This window comes from Giraffa tippelskirchi, chromosome 5 (assembly GCF_054371585.1).
Source record: "Giraffa tippelskirchi isolate mGirTip1 chromosome 5, T2T-mGirTip1v1.2.pri, whole genome shotgun sequence".
NCBI lineage: Eukaryota > Metazoa > Chordata > Mammalia > Artiodactyla > Giraffidae > Giraffa > Giraffa tippelskirchi.
This window is the reverse complement of record NC_137279.1, coordinates 15,217,062-15,226,348: the sequence shown is the minus strand read 5'-3', so window position 1 is coordinate 15,226,348 and position 9,287 is coordinate 15,217,062. Positions and strand designations below refer to the sequence as shown.

The following is a 9,287-nucleotide window of genomic DNA, read 5'->3' as shown; positions in this document are numbered from 1 at the left end:
CAGCCGTGATTCTCAAGCTTTAGTATGCATTGGAACCACTTGGAAAACTTGCTAAAAATACATATGCCCCAATCACCATCCCCATATTCAGTAGGTCCCAGGGTAGTTTCTGAGAATTTATGTATAACAAGCTCTCTGTGTCATCCTGATGTAGTTTGGAACTATTGTTCTATGTAAAAGCATTTAGTGAAAAACTTAAGTATAATAAAATATAAGAGGTGTCAGATACAAGTACACACAGGGTAGAGTATATATTAAGTTTTATTATATTTGTATCTCCCTACAGCAGGAGACGGTACACTCAACAATATTATTGCAATTTAAAGCTCTAATGGAATTTTTTTTGTTAGGGCTTTAAAGCCTTAGCAAAATGGTTTATTTTCATTAATATTGCAGAAAATGTTAATTTCCTTATAAATGATTATAAAGGTAAGAGAATGCTCTAAACGTACACATATCATTATATCCATGCATACAATTTCCTTTAATAGGAATGAGGCAGCTTCTACTTAAACACTTAAACCGCATATTCTGCGGTTGTTACAGGACTAGTCCTCTCGTAAATGAAAGGCTTCTTTCCTTTTCTTTTTTTCCTTTGTCTACTAGGTGCTTTTACAGCCTGTTGATACAAACAGCATTAGTGGAGTATTAGCAGTTTCTAAACCCCTAGCAATAGTGCAAAGTGCAAAACTCTATGTCTTACATTGAGGAAAATACGCTTTCTTTAAAGAATAACTGTGTTTTCTCATTAAAATGAGGCACTCATTCACTGTGCCAGTCACAAAGAAACTTAGGCTGAGAAGGATGGATCAATTCCACTTTCATTGTAGGGAACCTAGGATGTTCTTTGACTACAAGATTGAGTAGGAAGAGATGTAGATTAGAAGCAACTATTTAATAAATCTGATTTAAAATGGAATGAAAACAGCACAGGAAATTTGAAGAAAGTTCTAGAATTTCTTTAAAATGATGCTTCAAAACATCGCTTCTGAAATAGATTTAAAAAGTGCAATATAGTGCCTACTGATCACCAAAATTCTTGATTTTCTTCTCTTTCCTGTGACCACAGATAAGCTACACTTCCCAGACACCTTTGCATTCTATATATGGTCGTATGCTAAGTTCTAATCAATCGAATATGAGTGGAAGTGATAGGACATACACCTCTTCTAGGCTTGACCCATAGAGAATACCCACTATGGTTCTCCATGCACCTTCCTGGATGATGATATGCAGGCAGATTTGAAAGTCACAGATTGAAAATTGCAGGGCTTCTGTCAGCCTGGGTTCTTGAAGAACTTTGTGGAGCAGGGACTTCCCACCCCCACACTTCCCCATCCCAATGCAAATGAACTTTGCCTGAGAGAGAAATCAACTTTTACCCTGTTAAGCTTCTGAACTGTTGGGGGTGGGTCATAACATCAGTTAGCCTACTTGAAGTAAAACAGGGTGTAAGAACGTAGGCACGTCTGTATCATGAGAAGATGCACTGCTTATAGGGCCCAGAGCCCTAAATATAGTCCCATCATTCTCCTGCAGAGGTTGCCTTTACCACAATCCCCACAGAGAAAATTCTGTAGAAAAGACTCCTCTGGCTCCTGGGCACAGCACTTAGACTGTCAGGATTACTCTAGTCCTGCAAAGACAATTTAAAGCCAACATTTCTCTTGGTCAGTGGGACATGGTCCTAGCAGCACACAGATTGTAAAATGTACAAAATTCTAACTCTAATATTTGGAGAAATGGACTAGATAGAAGGAAACCAGAGGCACAGCCACATCAGAGCACAGCATGCATGCAGAGAACAGAGCACAGGGCCACCTTTGGGCCCCTCAGTTGCACTTGCCACAGACTGGCAGGTATTGGCATTAAAATATAAGCGAAAATCCTCCTGGCTTTTAAAAAGTTTTACTGCATGGAAGTCAGACACTGAATTTCACAGTGTTCATAGGCCCACTCCTTATGAAAAGAGAGATCTCCCTTCCCTTTTAAGATAATGACTGAGCCCCCTCTAGATCATCTCCTCCCTCCCACAGAAGCCAGCCTTTCACATGCCAACACTCTGCCCACAGTGATCGCTTTCCATGGGGTAGCTATTTATGGCATCGCCTATTCCAAATACAATCTCAGTGGATATAGAAACTGCTTAAGAATTTGCAACCTGATTTTATTTTTAATTTAGGCTTGGTTTATATCCAAAATATTCCTCCAAGCCTTAAAGCTCTTCAGCCATTTTAGGTACCTCTCTCTCCTTCCTAAGTCCATTAAATTAGATAGCCATGATCCAAGCAACAGTGATTCTGTATTAGGCAGTATGCACAGCCTTTACATACTTTATGCTACTTAATCTTCATATGAGATAAGTATTGTTCTTCTCCCATTTTGTATATGCAAAAACTGAAGCAGCAAAAGGTTAAATAACTTGACCAATCTCATATAACTGAAAGTGTGTGAAAGTGTTAGTCGCTTAGTCATGTCTGACTCTTTGCAACCCCATGAACTGTAGCCCACCAGGCTGCTTTGTCCATGGGATTTCCAAAAGGCAGGAATACTGGAGTGGGTTGCCATTCCCCTCTTCAGGGGAATCTTCCTGACCTAGGGATCGAACCAGTGTCTCTGGCACTGTAGGCAGGTTCTTTACCATCTGAGCCACCAGGGAAGCCCCCATATTACTAACTACTAAGGAGCAAAACCAGAGTTCGAAGCATTCACTCCAGCCCCAAACCTCCACCCTTTATCAATGTACTCTACTGCCTCTACTTCTATTTAAATTTTGCTCCTAGAAGACTCCTCTTGAAAGAGTAGTTGATCCTTCAGAAGGACCAATAAATAATTCCAGCTCATCAGAATTTCTTCTCTGTACCTTTTTTTTTTTTTTTCATTCCAGCACTTGTGGAATTTGGGAACCTCTTACCACAGCACCAGTGTTCATTCTCTCAGGTACCTCCCTTCTTTGCATCTTAGCATCTCTCTGGCATGGTGATCCTGGGGCTGTTGCTACAGTCTTCTGGAAAGAGAAGCTTCTTGGCTCATGCACGTTCTTAATGCTCAGGAGAAGAGCTGCACTATGGGGCCAATCTGTCACTGGGTCTATATTTAGCACCATCTGCCAGGAATATTTCAAACTGCCTATTTTTGTATGTGCTGGTTTGTGCAAATGTGACTGCTCCACCGCTAGTTCGTGGGAAACCAGGGGCATTAAGTGGATGCTCTGGGTTTTATGTTAAGTGTTGCGAGTCAAGCCCTTCAACCAACCTTCAAATGAGACTTGGGAGAGGATGGAGGCAGGGTTTTCCCAGGGTGTGACTCCCAGGGGTCTACACTTGCAGTGACTCAAAAGCAGTCCAGGGGTGGCAGCTGCAGCGGAGGCGGAGGGGAGTTCTGGGTTTGGGGAAGAAATATAAAAAGCCCAAGGCTTTTACAGCATCCCTGAGGCAACATGCTGGCTTTTCGCATCTCAGAGCTCCCCCATGCCAGATCCATATATCATTGGGCAGACTCTTCCAGCCTTAACCAATTTAACCAACAACTTAACAAACAGCCTTTGTGATCCATCGCAGTGAAAGATAAGGTCTCCCATTTACTGAGGACTTTAGTTTCCAGTGCTGGCATTTATAAGCATCAGTTCACTTCATCCATGTGACATCTTTATGAGGGAGATTCTAGTCTTAGTCCCAGCTTAGAGCCAAGGAAACTGAGGCTGAGAGAGGCTCAGGGACTCACAGAGTCAGAATCCAAGCTTGGCCTTACTGAAACCAGACCATGATCATCAGCCAGACTACGGTTACATACCGACCAGTTCTGTATCTCCTACCCAGTCAACCTCTCTGCAATAGACACTGTATTTTTTGGCATATTATTTTCATCTGTAGCTTATTTTCCAGACTGAATGTTTGACTGCATTTGAGAATTTCTGACCGTAGGTTTGTTATCCAACCCCACGGTGACTGTTTCGACTCCTCTAAAAACCCTTCCCAGGTTGGGCCCAGAAACGGCCCAGTGAGGCAGGGGGCTCTTGGTTTTGCCCTCAGCCTTGAGTAAGATATGTCTGATGGAAGCAGTTGAGCAGCCTTATGAGAGGCTGCCCCAGCTGCAGAGGTGCAGAGAGAAGTATGGAATTTGTCCTTGTAGATGACAAGTGTTGCTGGAATAGAAATTGCCACCGGGGATGGCACAGGACTAGAGCTGAGAAGACTGACAATGGAGTGCAGTTCATTAACCCCGCTGACCTGAGCGACTTATTAATCTTCAGAGTGGCTGATTCCAGGCAGATTCTGAATGGTGATAATAGGAAAATATTGAAAGCTATATGGACTTTTTTCTAAGCACAATTCTTGAGGATGACTAATCGCCCTAGGATGAAAGTTAGTTATACGCATGCTCTGGTTTTGTAGGTTGGAAAGTAGAGGGACTGAAAAACATGAGTGGCACAGAAATAGAGATTAGAAATCAGACCTTTCATATCCCCTCTGTTTCAGCTGTTTACTCTTATATAACAAGCCACCCTTGAACTTAGGGTCTTAAAAAAAGAGCAATCATTTTATTATTATCTCCTATGGATGTGGGAAAGATTGAAGGCAGGAGGAGAAAGGGATGACAGGATGAGATGGCTCAGAGGCATCACTGACTCAATGGACATGAGTTTGAGCAAATTCAGGGAGATGGTGGAGGACAGGGAAATCTGGCGTATTGCAGTTAATGGGGTCTCAGAGAGTCAGACACGACTTAGTGACTGAACAACAACGTGGATGTGGGGGCAGCTGTCTGGCTGGCTGGTCCTCACTGGGGTCTCTCCTTCAGTTGCAGCTGGACAATGGTTGGGGCTGGAGTCATAGTAAAGTCTTCTTCATGTATCTGGAAGTTGATGCTGGTTGCGAATTGAGACCTCAGCTTGGCTGTGTGTCAGGACATCTATACATCATCTCTCCACATGGCCTGAATATCTGCATAGGAAGAGGGCTGTGTTCCCAGAGGGAGAGACCCAAGAGAATGAGGCAAATTTTATATCTCATCTTTTATTACCTAACCTCAGAAGTCACATAATGTCACAGTATAGTCCCGTCATAGTCATAGGCCAGGCCAGATTCAAGAGGATAGAATATAGACACATTCCTCAAAGGGAGGAGAATCAACATGGATTTTTAAGAAGGGCATGTGAGATGGGATATATACTGTGGTGGCCATCTTTGAAAGATGCAATCTTCCATACCAAACACACTGGACTAGGGAAGAACTTGGATTTGGGAGAAATTGGATGAGGGACTATAGCCAGGATTACATGCCAGAGGAAGGGAAGAGGAGAATCAAGACTCCGAGAAATTCTTTCTTACAGCCAACAAGTGTTTACTGGGTACTTCTCATGTGCCAGAAATTGGGGATACAACAGTGAGCAAGAAGCAAGGCCCTGGCCTTCACGTAGTTTATAGTCTGGTGGGGACGTGATGAACAACCGCTCAAATAAATACAGTAACTGTAAATTTGGGTTTGAAGACAGACAATATAAGGGTGTATGTGTCTATTTTAGATAAAGAGCTTAGTGATGAACTCTCTGGGGTGGGCAGACACTTAAGTGGATGGAGTGAAGCATGCAAACGTTTGGAGGAAGGGCATTCCAGCCTGAGGGAAGAGCAGGGGCTAAGCCCCTACAGAAGGATAAGCCTGATGTATTCAAAGTATAACAGGAAGACCTGTGGCTAGCATGGAGGGATTGAGTTGGAGTAGGGTAGGAAATGAGGTATAAGAAGTTACCAGTGGTTGAGGCTTAATTTGGGGCAAAATCTATTTCAAAACATTTTGTTTGCGAATGTTTGCTTCCCTAGAAGAACAAATCCTCTCTATTAGAAAGTATCCATCATGACTATAGGCTTCCTGTTTTCTAAACGTAAATGACCATGGTTCCCTTTGGGGCAGAGCTGACTGAATACAAATTTCAGAAAACATCTCTGACTTGAATGTAGAAGCATCTGGCTCCCCTCGGGGCAACTTCCCACCACTTACCACAGCCAATCTGGTCTTTGTCAGGGCATCTTCCTTTTCAGGGTGTAACTATGACAACGGAGTGTGATGCTGATGCTGCGACTCAGCAGAAGCCCTCTATTTGCACACACAATGCTGTCGGAACACAGAATTGTGAATCAGGTTAGTGTCAGCCCCTCCCTTTGTAGTGAACAAGTTATCTGCTACTTGATTCCATTAATGTTTTATCACTGGCTTTGTTTTTACTATGACTCTCTCATAACAAGATGATTAACATGTTCTATCATCTATGGCAGCATTTCCAAAATTTATTTGATCAAGATCCCTGTAATAGTTTTCCATTGCTGCTGTACCAAATCACTACAAACTTAACAGCATAAACAACACAAATGCATTATCTTACAGTCTGTAGATTAGAGGTCTCATGATGGTCTCTACAGGCTAAAATCAAGGTGTCAGCAGGGCTATGTCCCTTTCTTGAGGTTCAAGGGGAAGAGACATTACCTTGGTTATTCCAGCTCTTGGCAGAGCTGAATTCCTTGTGGTTATAGGACCAAGGTCTCCAAGGTCTCCTTGCTAGCTGAGGGCTAGTCCCAGCTTCTAAAGGCTGCCCAAATCCCTTGGCTCATGGCCCCTTCCTCTATCTGCAAAGCCAGCAGTGGTAGGTTGAATAACTCACATCTTGAATTTCTCCTCCATATTCTTCTGTCTCATTTCTCTCTGATCACAGCCAGGGAAGACTTTCAACTTTTAAGGAGTCATGTGATGAGATTGGACCCACCTGGGTATACCAGGATGTTCTTTTCATCTGACGATTCATGCCGTTAGTCACATCTGCAAAGTTCCATTTACCATGTAACACAACACCATCACAGGTACCATGGATGAGGGTGTGGACATCTTTGGGAGAGTCATTACCTACCACAACATTCATTCCCCAACCCCCATGGAAAACAGTTGGGAAGCACTGCGGTAGAGGGCTAAATTCTAGATAGGAAAGAAACCCATTCTTTAGAGGCCATTAAAATAACCAAAGCACTGAGTGGGCACAAGACCAGGTGAAGTTGGAGCCAGGGGTGCAGAGTAATAGATTTCAGTGAAGGTTTATCTTCTTGCTTAGTCAGAGTATGGATCAGGTAGATTTTCTGATTGGGCTGGTCTATCAAGAACTTCTGTTTCTAATGCCAGAAAGGAGAGGAAGGTGTTACCAACCAGGGTTCTTGTCCTCCTTAATCGCTAGAAATTGATCAGAGGCCAGACAAGAAATTCAGGCAAGGTTTTATGGGGCCCCTACTGCAGCAGAGGGAAGTGAGAACAAACAACAGCTTCCCTTGCTTGTTCACTCCCTGGGGGGAGGGCAAGCTTGTTCTTTATTCGATTTGAGGTAGGGGTGTGTCCAGGGGTCGGGGTAGAGGAGTAGCTTAGGTGGTTTGCCCACCCGTTAGGTGGTGTTGTGTGCAGGGGGCATGCACAATACCCTGTTTTTGTTCCAGGCTCTTCAAAAGTGGCAGTTGGGTGTTTTGGTCTCTTTGTATCTTTTGTCCAGAATTTGACCTAACTGTGCATGCACTCAGTTATTTTTAGTCCCATATAGTTTCCTTGTATTTTGTCACTTGAGGAGAGGTGTGCCCAGATGCAAGCTTTGCAGCCAGGGGTCTCAGGTCCCAGCCTGTCTCAGAGGGGACAGTTACTGCCACAGGGGCTCTTCATAATCATCTCATATAACGGGCATGCTAACTTGTGGACGTGAACCCTGCATTTGAACCTACAGGGGTTGGATTCATTTGGTGCCTCACTTGGGTCTCCTTGACTGGGTTGGTGCCCCCATCCTACAGAGACGGAGAGCTCATAGCTCCCCCTTTCTCTAGCAGTTACCCTTACAGCTGATGGGAGCTGCCTCAACTTCAAGGTTACGCCCCTGACCACACCTTCCCCCAACACACACATCCAACTACAGAAGTCTGGCCTTCTTCTTTCATGGTGGGGACATTTCTGTGATATCTTTATACTTCAGAGTTCTCTGTGGATCAGATCTGAACTTCTTCCATGCTTTACTCTTTTCCTTTCACTTTTCAGCATCCCTTCCTCCCTTATAAGTTTTTCCTGAATAAATCAATAAATCAGGTGTCCCCAGAACCCTGTCTCAGGCTCTGCTTCCAAAGAACATAAACTAAGATGTGACGTGTGCTGCGTGCTAAGTCACTCCAGTCGTCTCCGACTCTTTGTGACCCTATAGATTGTAGTCCAGAGAAGGCAATGGCAACCCACTCCAGTACTCTTGCCTGGAAAATCCCATGGATGGAGGAGCCTGGTAGGCTGCAGTCCATGGGGTCGCTAGGAGTCGGACACGACTGAGCGACCTCCCTTTCACTTTTCACTTTCATGTATTGGAGAAGGAAATGGCAACCCACCCCAGTGTTCTTGCCTGGAGAATCCCAGGGACCGGGAAGCCTGGTGGGCTGTCGTCTATGGGGTCGCACAGAGTCGGACACGACTGAAGCAACTTAGTAGCAGCAGCAGCAGCAGACTGTAGTCCGCCAGGCTCCTCTGTCCATGGGATTCTCCAGGGAAGAATACTGGAGTGGATTACTGTGTCATCCTCCAGGGGATCTTCCCAACCCAAGAATCAAACCTATGACTTTTATGTCTCCTGCATTGACAGGCAGGTTCTTTACCACTAGCACCACTCAGGAAGCCCAAGATGTGATAAAAATGAACTCAAATATCAGGACCTCCTAAATGGGGCTTCCCTTGTGGTTCAGCTGGTAAAGAATCTGCCCACAACGCGGGAGACCTGGGTTCGATCCCTAGGTTGGGAAGATCCCCTGGAGAAGGAAAAGGCTACCCACTCCAGTATTCTGGCCTGGAGAATTCCACAGGCTGTATAGTCCACGGGGTCACAAAGAGTCGGACACGACTGAGCGACTTTCACTATTCACTAATGGCAGGGGCCCTCATCACAAATCTAAATATAAATCAGTCCTCACTTATGGGGAATGCCTCACTGTCAAGGAAACCTCGTCTACACCAATCACAATCCTAGACTGGCTTCCCTCAGCCTAGGAAAGAGGACCTGCTAGCCTTATAAGAGAACCCCTGACCTCCTAGCCAATCGTGCCCTGTGTACTTGTTGCCTCCTAACTCTCTATCTTGGCCTAGACTCAGACATCACCAAGAAAAAAGCAGGAGAAATGTCCCTGACATGACTGGTACATGCCCCTTTCCAGGTATGTGGTTGAATAAATCAAATGATGCTTGATTATTTCTTTGTAGAAGTGGGGGTGGGAATTCTGTATGGGATTCTAAAGACT

General features: G+C 44.4%; 1 long non-coding RNA gene across 1 annotated transcript; it reads right to left on the bottom strand.

Annotated features, from left to right (window-relative positions):
• Positions 1 to 4,518: 4,518 nt before the first annotated feature.
• LOC145506883 (uncharacterized) lies at positions 4,519 to 6,131 on the bottom strand. Its single transcript, XR_014054417.1, has 2 exons — positions 5,998 to 6,131; positions 4,519 to 4,959 (listed from the first exon to the last, which is right to left on the bottom strand). It is a non-coding gene; the product is annotated as an uncharacterized LOC145506883 (long non-coding RNA).
• Positions 6,132 to 9,287: the final 3,156 nt, after the last annotated feature.